This window comes from Natrix helvetica (genome assembly GCF_964273705.1).
Source record: "Natrix helvetica genome assembly, chromosome: 6".
NCBI lineage: Eukaryota > Metazoa > Chordata > Lepidosauria > Squamata > Natricidae > Natrix > Natrix helvetica.
The window spans coordinates 27,786,818-27,802,056 of NC_138553.1; positions in this window are offsets into that span (position 1 = coordinate 27,786,818).

A 15,239-nucleotide genomic window follows, 5' to 3' on the forward strand; every position below is an offset into this window, starting at 1 on the left:
TCAACAAAATGTCTATCATTTGCTGAAGCAAAGATTGGCAAAAGACATATAGACCTCTTTCCTCCATTATTGTTGACTTTACTCCAGGGTTGACTAGAGGCATTTTACTGCACGAGACAGAACAATAATTGCAACACATGCACAGAAACACCCTTTGCTTGTAAGGCAAGCTATAGTCCTGAAACCTGGCAAATTATCTTGGCTCAGGGAGCTGAAAAATCCATGACTATCTCCCCCTGCACTTGCAATAAAGATACAAGAATAGTAAATGAATTTAATAACTATTTGTGGCCCTCCCCAGATAGGCAGCCTTTGATCAATAGTACAACTGGCCCTTTTTCCATATGTGCAATTTTAATCTGTATTTCCTTCCTTGTAGAATGAAGAAGATTTGGGAATATTGTTGTTTGGGAAACAATTGTTTGAAATTTGAATTGGTATGGTTTGGAAAACAATTGCCTTGACTTATCTAAAGGGCTTTAAACCAAAACTGGAAGGGGGAGGAGATGAGTAGGATCTAACCCCAAACATAAATCCCACAATAACCAATCAGACAACAAGGAAGGGAATGGTGAGAAGGGGAACTCAGGTATAAAACAGCAGAAATAGGATGCAACATAAGGGCTCAGATACCTATACACTCATACTCAAAGTAAGGGAGAACAAACTTAGTAAACTTGAAGTCCTAGAATATGAGGACAGGTATAATACTGTTATTACTGAAACTTGGTGGGGTGGAACCCATGATTGGAATGTGCTGCTAGAAGGATATTAATTGTTCAAAAGAAACGGATCTAACAAAAGGGGAGGTGGAATTGCATTTTATGAAAGGCATCATAACACTTTTATAGAAATGCACAACATCAACAACGAAAACTTTCGGGAATGGATTTGGGTGCAAATTAGAAGAAAAAGAAATGACAATGCTATAGGTGTATATTACAAGCCACCCAATGATGCAGAGGAAATTAATGCATTTTTTACTATCCAGTTAGCTAAGGTATTCAGAAAACACACTACTATATTAATTGTTGCTCTGTTGCTTAGTTGCTAAGTTATGTCTGACTCTTGGTCTATAGCACGCCAGATCCTCTATCCTCCCCTGTCTCCCAAAGTTTGACAAAATTAGTAAATATAACAAATAAATATATAGTAAATATAATAAAACTGTATTAATGAAGGTCTTTAACTATCCTGATATCAAATGGGAGACAAACTATGCAGCAAGGGGAAGATCAAATAGGTTTCTGATATGCCAAGCTGACAACTTTGTCACTCAAAAGGTAGAGGAGAAGTAGCGGATCAACTATACTCAACTTAATTCTTACCAATAAAGATAAGGTAATAGAAAGAGTAAAAGTTGTAGGAATCATGTGTGAAAGCGATCATGTTATACTAGAATTCAACATAATGCAGGCACAGGTAATGGAACCAAGTCAGATTAGTGTTTTAGACTTTGAGAGAACTGATTTCAACAAACGAAGGGAGAGATTAGGAAATATTCCATGGATAAAAATCCTAAAGGGAAAAACAATTCAAGATGCTTGGGAAACTCTGAAAAATGAGATCATAAAAGCCTAATCAAACATAATACCACAGAGAAAGAAAAACAAGAGACCCTAGATCAGTGTTGGTGAACCTTTTCAGGGCTGAGTGCTAAAACGGGAGCGTGTGTGGGTGCGCATAGGAGCCCTGGAAACTGAAAGAGCAACTCCCTGGTGCAGACATGCAGGAGCCCTGGAAACCGGAAGAGCAGTTCCCTGGCACACAGCTTCTGGAGCATGGGGGCATAAGGCCAGAGGACTGTAAAAGAGCTGATGTGGTTCCAAACTACCCCCCCCCCCCAAAGAGGAAAAAAGTAGAACCAGGAAACTATAGACCTCTCAGCTTGACATCAATTTCTGGGAAAATTCTAGAAAAGATAATCAAGCAGCAGATTTACATCTACATCTACAAATGAACAAAGCAATTACCAGAAGGCAGCATGGTTTTTTGTTAAAAAACAGATCATGCCAGACAAAGCTTATTGCTTTCTTTGATAACGTGACTAAATTAGTGGACCAAGGAAATGCTGGGACTATAGTATACTTAGACTTCAGTAAGCCATTTGATAAAGTAGACCATAGCCTTTTTCTTGGTATGGTAGAATAATGTGCGATGGACACTATTATCACCACTTGGCTGACCAACTGCACTCAGCATGTAGCCCTCAATGCTATATTAATATGGAAGGAATCCTACAGTGGGATACTTCAAGGCTGTGTTTTGGGGCCAATGCTCTACAACATCTTCATAAATGATCTAGAGGAGGGAATAGAGGAGGAGCTCGTCAAATTTGCAGATGACATCAAGTTGGGGGGAGTTGCTAACATTTTGGAGCATAGATTCAAAGTTCAGAAAGAACTTAACAAATTTGAGCATTGGGCCCTATCCAACAAAATGCAGTTTGTGGTGAGAAAAGTAAGACCCTGCATCTAGGCAGGAAAAGTCAAATGCATGGGTATAGAATAGGTAGTACTTGGTGCAACAGTAATAAATATGAGAAGGATCTAAGTGTACTTGTGACCACCACCTTAGTGTGAGCCAGTTGTGTGCTGCATTTACAAAAAAAAAAAAAAAAGCCAATGCAGTCCTAGGCTGCATCAACAGAGGGATAGCATCAAGATCATAAGCAATGATAGTACTGCTTTATTCGGCACTAATAAGACCTTGGAATACTGCATTCAATTCTGATCATCATAATATAAAAAAGATGCTGAGACCCTAGAAAGTGTGCAGAGAAGAGCAACTAAGATGATAAGGGTTTGCAGGATAAATCATGAGGAATAGTTAAAGGAACTAGATACAATATGCCTAGCTTTATGAAGAGAAGAATTAGGGGTCACATGACAGCTGTCTTCTGATACATGAGGGACTACCACAGAGCGGAGGAAGTTGCATTATTCTCCAAAGCTACTGAGAGCAGGACAAAAAGCAATGGGTAGAAACTCCTTAAGAAGAGATCCAACCTGGAACTAAGGAGAAATTTCCTGACAGTGAGAACAATTAATCAATGGAACAGTTGGCCTCCCAGAGTTATGGGTGCATCATCACTTGAGATTTTCAAGAAAAGATTGGACAACCATTTGTTCAGAATGATGTATGGTCTCCTGCCATGGGCAGGGAATTGGATTAGAAGACTTCAAATGTACATTCCATTCCATTCCATTCCATTCCATTCTATTCTATTCTATTCTATTATATCGTATCATATCCAATCCTGTCCTATCCTATCCTATCCTATCCTATCCTATCCTATCCTATCTCTATCTAATTAAAGAAAAACATGGCCATGAATTTCTTTTATTAACTTAGAAGCACCAGGCATCTTAATTTGACAGGTGTAATTAAATGTAGGCCAGCATGAGAGTAGTGCAAAGGGAGGAGTGAAACAGATCCTGATATGATTTGGTAGCTAGTGAGGTTCTGGAGAGTTGAATAACCGACAGTGATCAGCTACTGAACAGCCTCATTGGGACTTGAATGAGTGAAGTGAATGAAATTGAGCATAACTGAGAAAAACTCAGTTCTACAGTCCTCATAGTTCTATCATTTTAGAATTACACAAAGGTGTAGATCTCTGTTCTTTTCTTCTTGGTAGGAAATTTGAGGAGAAGTTAATTTCAAAAAGTGGGAGATGGATGGTACGACAGGAAGTCAGTAAGTATAGCATTAGTTAAAGAGAAGACCCTTGGAGAAGATTGGGAGCAGGAAGGGGAAGGGCTGAAGGGGCATTCCTGCACTTCCCCTTGTGTCCCAAACCTTTATCTTGCAATAGGTCAGAGAACCTGCCTCCAAGGTCATGACTAGCAAAGTGTTATAGATTTTGCATCTCTTTTTTAAAAATAATTTTATTGGTTTTTAAACATTTATGGGAAAAGGTAAGGGGATACATAGAAAATTTTGGCAGCTCCCACGCTAGTGGTAGAAATCCATCCAAATCTCACAATTTTACAATATTAAAAACAAGATATAAAAGATAACAAAAAAAAAAACAAACAGAATCCTATTCTATATTGTGTCAACCATGTGTTCAATCATTTTTCCTTTGTCACTTTCTAGAATATCAACAATTACTAATGTTTCAAATATTTTTATTTTTGTGACCTGAGCCTTTTTGATATTGCTCCTCCCTTGGAACATTATGACTTCTAGCATATGCTGAATTAATCCTATAGACCAGATCCATGTCCCATCACAACTGTTTTTTGTCTCTCTTGATATATTCTGCTAAAACTGTACTCATAATATCCTTGAGATCTTCATTTTCTGTCTCTGGTAGGTTCTGGAATCTGAGAAAAAAGGACATTCTTTCAAATTCTATTTTTGCCAAAAAGTTTTCCAGGTCTACATTTTCCTTCCGGATTGCTTTGACCTCTTCCCCCAGCCCAGCCGCTCCCTCCTCCAACACCACAATTCTCTGTTTATTTTCTGCAATATGATGTTTAACATCTCTGAGTTCCATCTTTAAGCTCTGTCACTTCTTTTTTCAACTCATTTTGACCCCTCATAATTTCTTGAAACATTTGGGAAACAGATAGTTCTTTTGGGCCCTCTCCAGTCCCTTCTTGCTGTAACAATGAAGTAATTTTCATTTGCTGCATGCTTGGACTGGAGGTGGCAGATGCGGGAGCCGAAAATGACTTGCCCGTTGGTGGTTTCTTAGGCCCCATTTGTCTAAATTCAGAGATGTGTATAAGTCTTTTTCAAAGAAGATGGCGTTCGAGGATTGCGCAGCTGTGTCGATCCCGAGAGGCAAGCAAATCCGAAAGCGAAGAGTTAACTCTCCTTCACAGTTCCAAGGCACCGAGGCAAACCAGAGAGAAAAAAATCAGATAGTCAAAGTCCAGGAAGGCCACGTAACAAGGGAGGTCCTGGTCTCCCTCAGAGAGAGTAATAAAACAATTCCAAAGGGGTTTTCTCGAAAGTAGTTTCAAAGGGCAGACTTCATTTGTAAATACAAAAACAAAGAAGGGTGGAAGCCATCTTGGCTCCTCTTTTCACAGGGAGAAAAAACAGAGATCTCTATAAAGTTTTTTTAAAAAGAAAAACAGTTCAGCAATCATCTCTAGCAATTGTGATAACGATCTTTCTCACTTAGTTAGTTCAAGTGACAAGTCAGCCTTTGTTCTCTCTCCATTCCAATAGAGAGAGAGATAGTTCAAATGCCGCTTAATCCGAGGGGGGTAAAAAGAAGAAACACCCCCCTCTAATTTCCCTTCAAGTAAATTGAACACAAATTTACAGGAATCTGCTGCTTATCCTCTAATGATGATCGAAGAGATCAGGATGAATCCCCCACCACCAGCATCCAGCCGCACTTCTCTGGATAAACTCCTTCCTCTGGAGCCATTTGGCGAAAGGGCGGACAGCCCGAAGCTGTCCCACGCCCCCCCTCCGCTCCCCGGCTCCTAGGCGAAGCTGAAAAGCATCCCCGCCGGCTGCCGCTGATTCTGGGGGGCTTCAGCAAGCCGCCCTTCGGCAGGGGACCCTCCCCAAGGCCCCCTGTGCTCCTTACGGAGCCAACTGGGGAGACGAGCGGCGGACAACACATCCGTCGCCAGCAAGAACCGGAAGTCAAACCCGATTTAGCATCTCTTGAAGCTCTATAATCGGATATCCTAAGGGGGTGGTGGTGGGGAGACCAATGTACTTTATGTTAGACTACATAAAGTGAGAACATAAGGACATTTAAACCAAAGGCTGGAGGGATCAAATGAAGCAGCTTTGTGTGACCTATGGTAATACTAGCAAGAGTTGTCAGATCTGTGAAATGGGAAAAGGATCTTAGATCCCTGAATATCTTTCAGCACATTCCGAGACTAGGAATTTGTTTCCTAATGCAAAATCAGCTGCGTTCACAATCATTTGACAAAGAAGTCCAGTCTTGGTTATATTAAGGTTTTTAATTTCCTAACCCTAATTTAGTCTAAGTATGTGTATTGCTACTGTGAAACAATTCAGAACCTATTCTCCCCCCCCCAAATCACTCCAACTTCTTCCCTTTAATCCCCATCTACCTTCTACCAATCCAATCTAGCTCTCCTGAGCCTGTGTTATATACTTACATTCTTGAGAAAGGAAGGCTTGTTATATTTTATTGGTTTAACAGTAAAAACATTAGTCATAATGTAATACCTATTGATTATTATGACGATTATGGTGCCAAATATTTTTTGCAGAACGTAAGAGTCAGCACTGAAAGGAGAAACACAAACACAAATATTGTTCTCTAGTGAGAGAAGGCATCCTGAAGTTGCAAATGGGCTTTCCTTTCTCCCTCAGGCACTCCTTACCTGAGAAGTACTAGAGTTCAAACCTATCTGGAAATCCTAATCCCTGAGATGGGACTTGTGTCCTGGTAGTTAATTTCAATAGGAGAAAGAGATTCTGTTTTTTGAATTTTTCTGCATTGAAAGACACTAGCAATAGTCAAATGCTAATGGCATTTGGGTGCCTTTTTAAAAAACAACAACGCCTTGTTTATGAGAGTGATATTTCCTCTCTATCCACAGGCATGTACTGTAAATGATAAAACAATGGGAATGAAAACAATTCCATTGTGCAGATGATATATCTTTATCTTTGACATTTTTCTACTCAGGTTTTTGAAAGTCAGTGGTTCCCAACTAGATCTAGTGGTTCATCTTTTTCTAACTTATTCTAACTTATCCAGTTAGATAAGCTCCGTCTTGAGACAGAGCCATGATGGCAATGAAGCAGCAGCTTCTCTGCTGAGCTCCTTATGATATTTTTCTTGTCTTATTAATTTTTGTAAATACCCTCCCTACAGATTTTAATTTCTATCTAGCTCTATTTAATAAACACATTCTCTGCGAGATATATTTGAAATCTATTCTAAGATATATTATAGTAGGATATTAATTCTAATATATTCTAAGTTACCAAAACATCATGAAGCTTTAGATGCATGTTGACACTGAAGCAATGGGGAAAAACAAGAAATGCAACAGACAGGTCAAAGCTCACAGACTCCATCTAAAGCAACAAAGTGATAAAAAATTGAAGATTACATGATGTACAAGAAAACTATGAATAAAAATAACAACCAAATACATCCTCTCCAATCCTTCCCTAGCTCCAACAGATACGATATCCAACAAATACTGTATTAGATTCCTCCTCTACTTTTCATGAGGAATTGAACTATCTGATTGAATTCCTGCCTTTATCAGCCTCCCCCTGCTGTTAATACATCTCTGAAGGAGGGGAGAGTTAATCAAGCAATCATCAAAGGAATTCATGATAGGTTTTGCTGCTCGACAGCGTCTATTAACTGCACAAATGGTAAAGCACAAAGGTGGACTCTTTAAAAAGAGCCTTTGAAATCTTTGTGCAAAATTATGCAGATAGGCTAGCAATTTTTACTGAAAATTGAAAACCTTGATTAGTCAAATTGTCCAGGGGAATAAATTAAGGTTAGAAAGGACATCCAAATACAGGAAGAATTTAAGCCTCACTTTCTACAAAAGAGACAAACCCAAGCAAATACAACTGTAAGGTAAAGGTAAAGGTTCCCCTCACACACATGTGCTAGTCATTTCCAACTCTAGAAGGTGGTGCTCTGTTTCAAAGTTGAAGAGCCAGCGCTGTCCGAAGACGTCTCCATGGTCATGTGGCCAGCATGACTAAATGCTGAAGGTGCACGGAACACTGTTACCTTCTCACCAAAGGTGTTTCCTATTTTTCTATTTGTATTTTTATATGCTTTCAAACTGCTAGGTTGGCAGAAGCTGGGACAAGTAAAGGGAGCTCACTCCATTACGCAGCGCTAGTTCGAACTGCCGAACTGCCGACCTTTCTGATCAACAAGTTCAGTGTCTTAGCCACTGAGCCACCATGTCCCTAATACAACTGTACCTTCAAACAAATCAAGTTTCTTTAAGCTTTACACTCAACCAAACATTGGATGTTGGTTTATAAGAAGAGCTATCATTCTATCACTTGGCTCACTTTTATGCCATTGTGATATGATTGATCGAAGTGATATCGAATGGCTTCCTAGCATGACAGGCTACAAATGAATCCTATTGCTTTCCACCATCCTTTGCACAAATGAAATCTTTTCTTCCTATTTTTCAAAGATATCCATGGCACAGATGGAAAAAGGTTGCACTTTTTGTTTTAACATATCAGACAGCAAAGCCCGTGTCTAACGCTATGGGCAGCATGCCAAATGATAAAAACCACAGCAACCTAGCACCTTTAGCTTCTTGACAAGACACTGCTCAAATAATTATACTGAGATGATGGAAGAAAAATGACATTGATGAAGTTCTAGAAACAGAAGTAATTAATTCTTTTGAAGGCTTATCAAATTGCAAACAAGAAGAAATATTGAGTCAAGTGGATGAACTGGAGCAAACACTGCTGTTAAGCTGAGCAGCAGCCAAACCTTTAATTGACTGATATCTTTGGACGCTCATCTGACTACAGCTCTGCAGAAAATCATAATAAATTCTCTGAATTGTGAAAACAACTCTGCCAAAGAAGGAAATCAACCTACACCCCAGAAAGTCTACATGTCCTTCTGTTTCGAACCAGTCCAGATCGATTCTATCTTGTTTAGTTTCAGATGACAACCTGTATCAGTCTGTAGTATATGAGAACAAAAGAAAGTTGCTATATCAAGAGTACATCCTAAACAAGAGCTTCAACTTGCAAATCCAACTAGGCCGAGGTAGCAAACTGATAGTCCAAAGTTGCTTCCTGCTAATGATCCCCATTCTGATTAAGCATCACTATAGCAAAATCAGTATGTTGTTCTTGCACTTAGACAAGACCATACTACTCTGAATGCTACCAGTTGACTTGCTCCTAAGACTCCTAAATACTATCTCTTGAAATATTGCTGGGTGGCGAATTAATTAGCGGATACCTATTTTGAACAGTACCCATCAGAGTTTAATTTCATCTTAATAGAAGAGATATGGTGCCTGGATATTTCCTTTCTTGTTAGGATTCTGCTCATATACCATTCCTGCCATTAAATTCTGTATAGGAGAGCAAGCGGTTTATTATTAGTTTTGATCTCAGGTGATATGAAGGTAACTCTGCAACAAAGACATCGATCAGACATTACTATGCTCAGGTAGTCCATTGCAAATACTTTGGATTTATATAAAATTCTTGAGGATGCCACTCAACGTTAAATCCAGCTTTGAAATGTATCTCAGTGCTCATGGTATCTTCTAATTGTATTGAACAAAATCTCTTATTACTTCCAGCCACCATACTATACTTTCTATTCTGGGAATCTAAATACCTATCCTACACTGGCTGCAGAAAGGTATCGTTTTTCAAAGCACCTACACTTTTGAGTGTTAATTTCACAATGAACCTTGTTCTACTTTACACAGAATAGAAGCATTCCAAATGCCCTCAGAAACATTAATTAGCTAGACTTATAATGGAGGAAAGGATGAATCTATCCTAGCATTTACAGTTCATCATAGTCAAGTCTTTGAGCTAGAGGTTGTCTTTCCAAATGTAAATGTGGTGAAGAGAATACATGTACAAAATAAATGGACTATGCACATTTTTCCTCCATGCCTTTTAGTAATGACCAGGTCAACTCATCTCTTTTTCTAACTGTATGAGCTCCCAATGGACCCTACTTACCTCCATACAAAGTTCCCTCCAATCCCATCTATACCAAAGAAGAGAAGCCTTTTTACTAGCTCATAGTACAGTCCATGGGAGTTCTAACAAAGGCTTTGCAACATAGAGAAGCCTCAACTCTGGATTTCCTTATTGATAGTTTGTGCGAGTTGGAAGAAAAGTTTCCACTCCATCTCCTTGAGTACAGGTTCCCCACAGGGCTGTGCCTTGAGTCCGTTACCGTTTACCTTGATGACCCATGACTGCTGTGCCAAATCTGTTACAAATCATATTGTGAAGTATGCGGATGACACGGCAGTGGTGGGTCTTATCCGGGACAACAATGAAGATGCTTATCGGGAAGAGGTGAAGGCTCTGGTGGATTGATACAATAACAGTAACCTGGTTCTAAATGTTAATAAAACAAAGGAGATCATTGTAGATTTTAGAAAGAGCTGGCACAGTCATACTCCACTTAGCATCAAGGATGCAGCTGTAGAGGTGGTCAACAGTATGAAGTATCTGGGGGTGCAGATAACTAGCAATCCGAATTGCTCTCTCCACACGTCATCCTTAGTGAAGCGTTTTCAATCAGTGTCTACATTTCCTGTGTCAGATGAGGAGAGCACATCTTTCTCCTTCTGTTCTGACCACTTTTTACAGAGGTACAATTGAGGCACAAACTGCATCACTGTTTGGTTTTGTGGCAGCAGTGCCTCAGACAGAAAGTCCATACAGAGAATGGTAAGGACAGCCGAGAAGATTATAGGAAGCTCACTTCTTGTTTTCAGGATACTGCTTATAAGCGCTGTGTGTTTAGAGCTGAAAGCATTGTTAGGGGCCCCACACACCCACTTTATGATCTGTTTCTGTTGCTCCCCTTTGGGACGAGGTTTCGAAGTATTTCTAGCAGGACTACCAGATTCTGTAACAGCTTTGTTCCCTATGCTTTCCATCTGGTAAACTTGCAAGATTAGTTTTTCTTGCCACATACATGTATACATCCAAATGAGACTATGTTGTTTCTCTGTGTCATATAATATATGTGGGTGTTCACATAATTTTGTATTTATTTTATTTTTGTCATGTTTATGTAGTGTATATTGGAAGTGGTGACCCTTTGAGAGCTGTATGCAATGAAATTTCATTTTAATGTATGACGATCAGTGTATATTCAAAGTGACAATAAAGTTATTCTAAGTCTAAGTCTAAACTCCATCTTCAATCAACTCATTAACTCAACATTCCATCTTCCTCACAATGGGGAGATCTGCTGCTGAAATACCCATTTTGCCTAACAATAGAAGTAACCTCAGATATAAGGACAAAGTCCCCAAACTGGCCAGCAAACCAGAGCCCTAGAATTTCTTGCCTTATAGTCCCCATGTCGTATAAAAATATTTGCTTTCCCTTTCTTCCTGGTCCCTCTTCCTTTTAAAGCAGGTCCTCAATGATAGTTGCAATAAATATGTCTTCTACTCCTCCCTGTTGGGCTCCATACTTCTGAATTTTCATTGACAAAGGATTCACTTTGAAATCTTGACTCCAAATGCTCTTGCTGAGTGACAATAGCTGGTTATAAAGAGAGGGACTTTTCAGAGATAGTCCTCAATTTTGGTATGCTATTTCCTTTGGTTATTTCAGTGTCAAAAATTAATTTATCTTCTCAGACCTTTTAAAATTGTGTGTGTGTGTGTGTGTGTGTGTGTATGCTGGTCTTGTTGTATTTGGGTCTTTTCCCATGTAAGGTTGAGATAGTCTTGGCAACATTTCGGCGAGGTCTCACTCACTATCTTCAGGCTGGGTTTTGGGTTTAAAGCGTGGTCGGAGCTGCCATCTTTCTATAAATCTTGGTGGGGGGGTTGGAGTGCTGGCTTTGTTTCAGTAAGTGGAATGATCGGTTGTTTGGTTGTATCATGATTGGTAGATTGGTGCTGATTGGTGCTGGCTGTGTGTACATTGTTGTTTCATGTTGTAACGGCCTGGGTGGTGGGTGGGGCTCGTTTGTTGACTAGGGCTGGTTTCCAGATCTCTGGTAGGTGGGAGCTATCATCACGTTTATTCATGTTGTGGGGGTGTTTCTCTATTTCGATAGCTTCCATAATTATTCTCTTGTTGAAGTGTTCTGCTTTGGAGATTAACCTGGTTCCTTCAAAATTAATTTCATGTCCTGTAGCTTTAAGGTGCTGGAAAAGGGAGGAAGTTTTTTCTTTTTCTTTTTACTGCATTCTTGTGTTCTGTGATGTGTGCATTTATTCTCCTGTTTGTTTGTCCTATGTATGTTGCAGGGCAGATTTTGCATGGTATTTCGTAGACTCCTTGGTTTTCTAGCTGGGTTTTGTCTTTGGGGTTTCTTAAGATGTTAGCTATTTTTGGTCAGTGTTGAAGGCTGTCTTGATATTGTGTTTGTGGAGAATTTTGCTGATTTTATCTGTGGTGCCTTTGATGTAAGGGAGGAGGGCGATGCCATTGTCCTGTTCTGTGTCTTGGTTTTTGAGGGGAGTCTCCCTTTGGATTAGGTTGGTAATTGTTTTTCTTTGGAATCCGTTGGAGATTAATAGGTTTGTGAGAGTGTGTAATTCAGTTTTCAGGTGGTCTTTGTCGGCTAGGCATTTGGTTCTGGAGATGAGGTCTTGGCTACAGAGTTGATCTGTGCAGGGTGGTGATGGATTGTGCATTTAAGTAGCGGTTGGTATGTGTTGGTAGATGGTTAGGCTAATGGCTAGGGAGCCATTGGGTTTTTGTAGATTAGGACATCCAGAAAAGGAAGTTGGTTGTTTGCTTCTATTTTCATGGTGAATTGTATTTTGGGGTGTAGGAAGTTGTCCAGTTTTTCTTTCCCGTGTGGCCAAATCACGAAAGTGTCATCAACATATCTAAGCCAGAGTTTGTGTTTGTGTTCAGATTTATCTAAGGCATTAGTTTCAAAATGTTCCATGTATAAGTTTGCGATGACGGGTGAGAGGGGTAATCCCATGTGTGCTCCTTCTATCTGTTTGTATCTTTGTCCATTATGGATGAAGTATGTGTTGGTTAGGCAGTGGTTGGTCAGGTCCAGGATGTGTTTAGGGGGGTTGTGTTTGTTCTGAAGGAACCAGGTTAATCTCCAAAACTGAACACTTCAACAAGAGAATAATTATGGAAGCTATCGAAATAGAGAAACACCCCCACAACATGAATAAACGTGACGATACCTCCTGCCTACCAGACATCTGGAAACCAGCCCTAGTCAACAAACAAGCCCCACCCACCACCCAGGCCGTTACAACACGAAACAACAACGGACACACAGCCAGCACCAATCTACCAATCATGATACAACCACACAACCGATCTTTCCACTTACTGAAACAAAGCCAGCACTCCAAACCCCCACCAAGATTTATAAAAAGACGGCAGGTCCGACCACGCTTTAAGCCCAAAACCCAACCTGAAGATGGCAAATGAGACCTCGCCGAAATGTTTTTTCATATTTCATATTTTTTTAAAAAAAATTAAGAACAACAACTGTATCACTAGTAGTCTATCCTTAAGAAAAATGAAGCAGCTACTTGGAGTGAGCAATGAGACATTAGTGGAGAGAATCAAGGGAGTCATCTATTGCCTCTGATCTCTCTAAGCTGACCTGATGCCTTTTGGTACGAAGAAGAGGTTTTCTCCTCAACTGCCACGCCAGTCAATTTTTATACATTGCAATACTCAAAGGGAAAGGAGTGACATCCTGTGATTTTCCTTAGATAGCAATTAGTTTGGGGGTTATTCTTGCTTACCACATGCTGCATAATTTGATATTGTTTTCTCTGTGGTGAGAAAAATACCTTTATGTTGTTGGCTTGAGTTGTGATTATGATGGTTTGTTTCTCAAATATTTAATTTTTAGATATTCAATAGAGAGGACTGGAGGTTACAGACTTTAGAGCAGCAGATATAGACAATATGTTAAAGCAGGGGTGTGAAACTCATGGCCCGTGGGCCGGATGCATCATGTGCTGGCCACGCCCAACCCCATTTTAGTGAAGGGGGAAAAAGTCGAGATACGTCACCTGATAACAACACAACAATGCGAGTTAAGACAGACACCCCTGTGTTAAAGACATTCCAACTTCTCTACCCAATTAGGGATAACACAATAGGCATAATTGGAACACACACACACACACACACACACAGACGCACACAGTGTGTGTGTGTATATGTGTGTGTGTGTGTATGTATGTATGTATAATAAACCAGAGACTGACACTTATGAATCACGCTTATGATTATGATTACAGCCCCTCTTTGCAAGAATATACGTGAGAACAAGTATGACTACATGGAAACAGCTTGATTAGTTGTATAAGATATCCCCCAAAAAGGCAGGTATTCATCAACAAGATGAACCTTTCTTGCCTAAATACCTAACAAGAAACCCTGAAAGCCATGAAACAGAAAGACTTGAGTTATAATTGCACTGAAACAATTCTTGAGAGAATGGCTTTTTATATACAGGCAGTCTTCTACTGATGACCAAAATTGAGCCCAGAATTTTTATTGCTAACCAAGGCAGTTGTTAAGTGATTCATGCTCAATTCTACAATCTTTTTGCCATGGTTGTTAAGTGACTCATGTGATTGTTGAGCAAATATGGCTCCCTCCCATTGATTTTATTTGACGCAAGCCAGCTGGGAAAGTCATAAATAATCAAATGACTCCAGGACACTAGAACTGTTATAAATATATGCCAGTCATCAAGCGCCTGACTTTTGATCACATGACCATGGGGATCTTGTGATAGCGGTAAGTGCAAGGGCCAGTCATGTCAATTTTTTCAGTGCCAGTGTAATTTTATTAAATGAATGGTGATAAGTTGAGGACTATCTATAAAGGAATTCTAAAGATTCAGATCATATTTTAATAAAAGAAATAAGAGGTGTGTAATTGAACTAGATTTATTTGCAAAAATAAGAATTAAAGTAGTAAATTAGGCCTCCTGGTTTCTACTTAGCCATTACTGCTACCATAGCAGTACTTGGAAGTATGGGTGACATGTGACCTATGGGAGTATGGGTGACCTATCATTTTTTTATTACTCAGGATCTGAGGTTTTGCTGTTGAATAGGTGTCAATTGCAAACACATTGTGCTTGAAATGTTGGAAGGCAATGCAAATGTTCTGCTTCTCTAGATGCACGATGCATGATCATCTGCAATCCATCTAAGATAAAAAAAGGAGTTAACTGCGAGTGATAAAGCAGAGGGGGGGAAAAAAGGTTTTTATACCCAAGGGCTACTTTAATGGCTGGGAGTGCATGAGTGCTACAAAGCAGTTAGGATAGCATCATGCATTTTGACAAGATGGGAACTGATGAGGTTTTTGGGGAAGGGAACTGTTTTACTTTTTGTATTTTGCATCTCTGAATGGCAGGAAACTAAAATTTGGCAATATAGTAATACTACTACTACTACTACTTTGATTTTGCGTGCGTGAGCAAATTATAAAGCAATCAGATATGACAACCATTTTCTCATCACACTGTTTTCCTAGTTTAAGCAGTACAATTCAACTAACCAACCAACCTTATAACAGGTCTGAAAAAA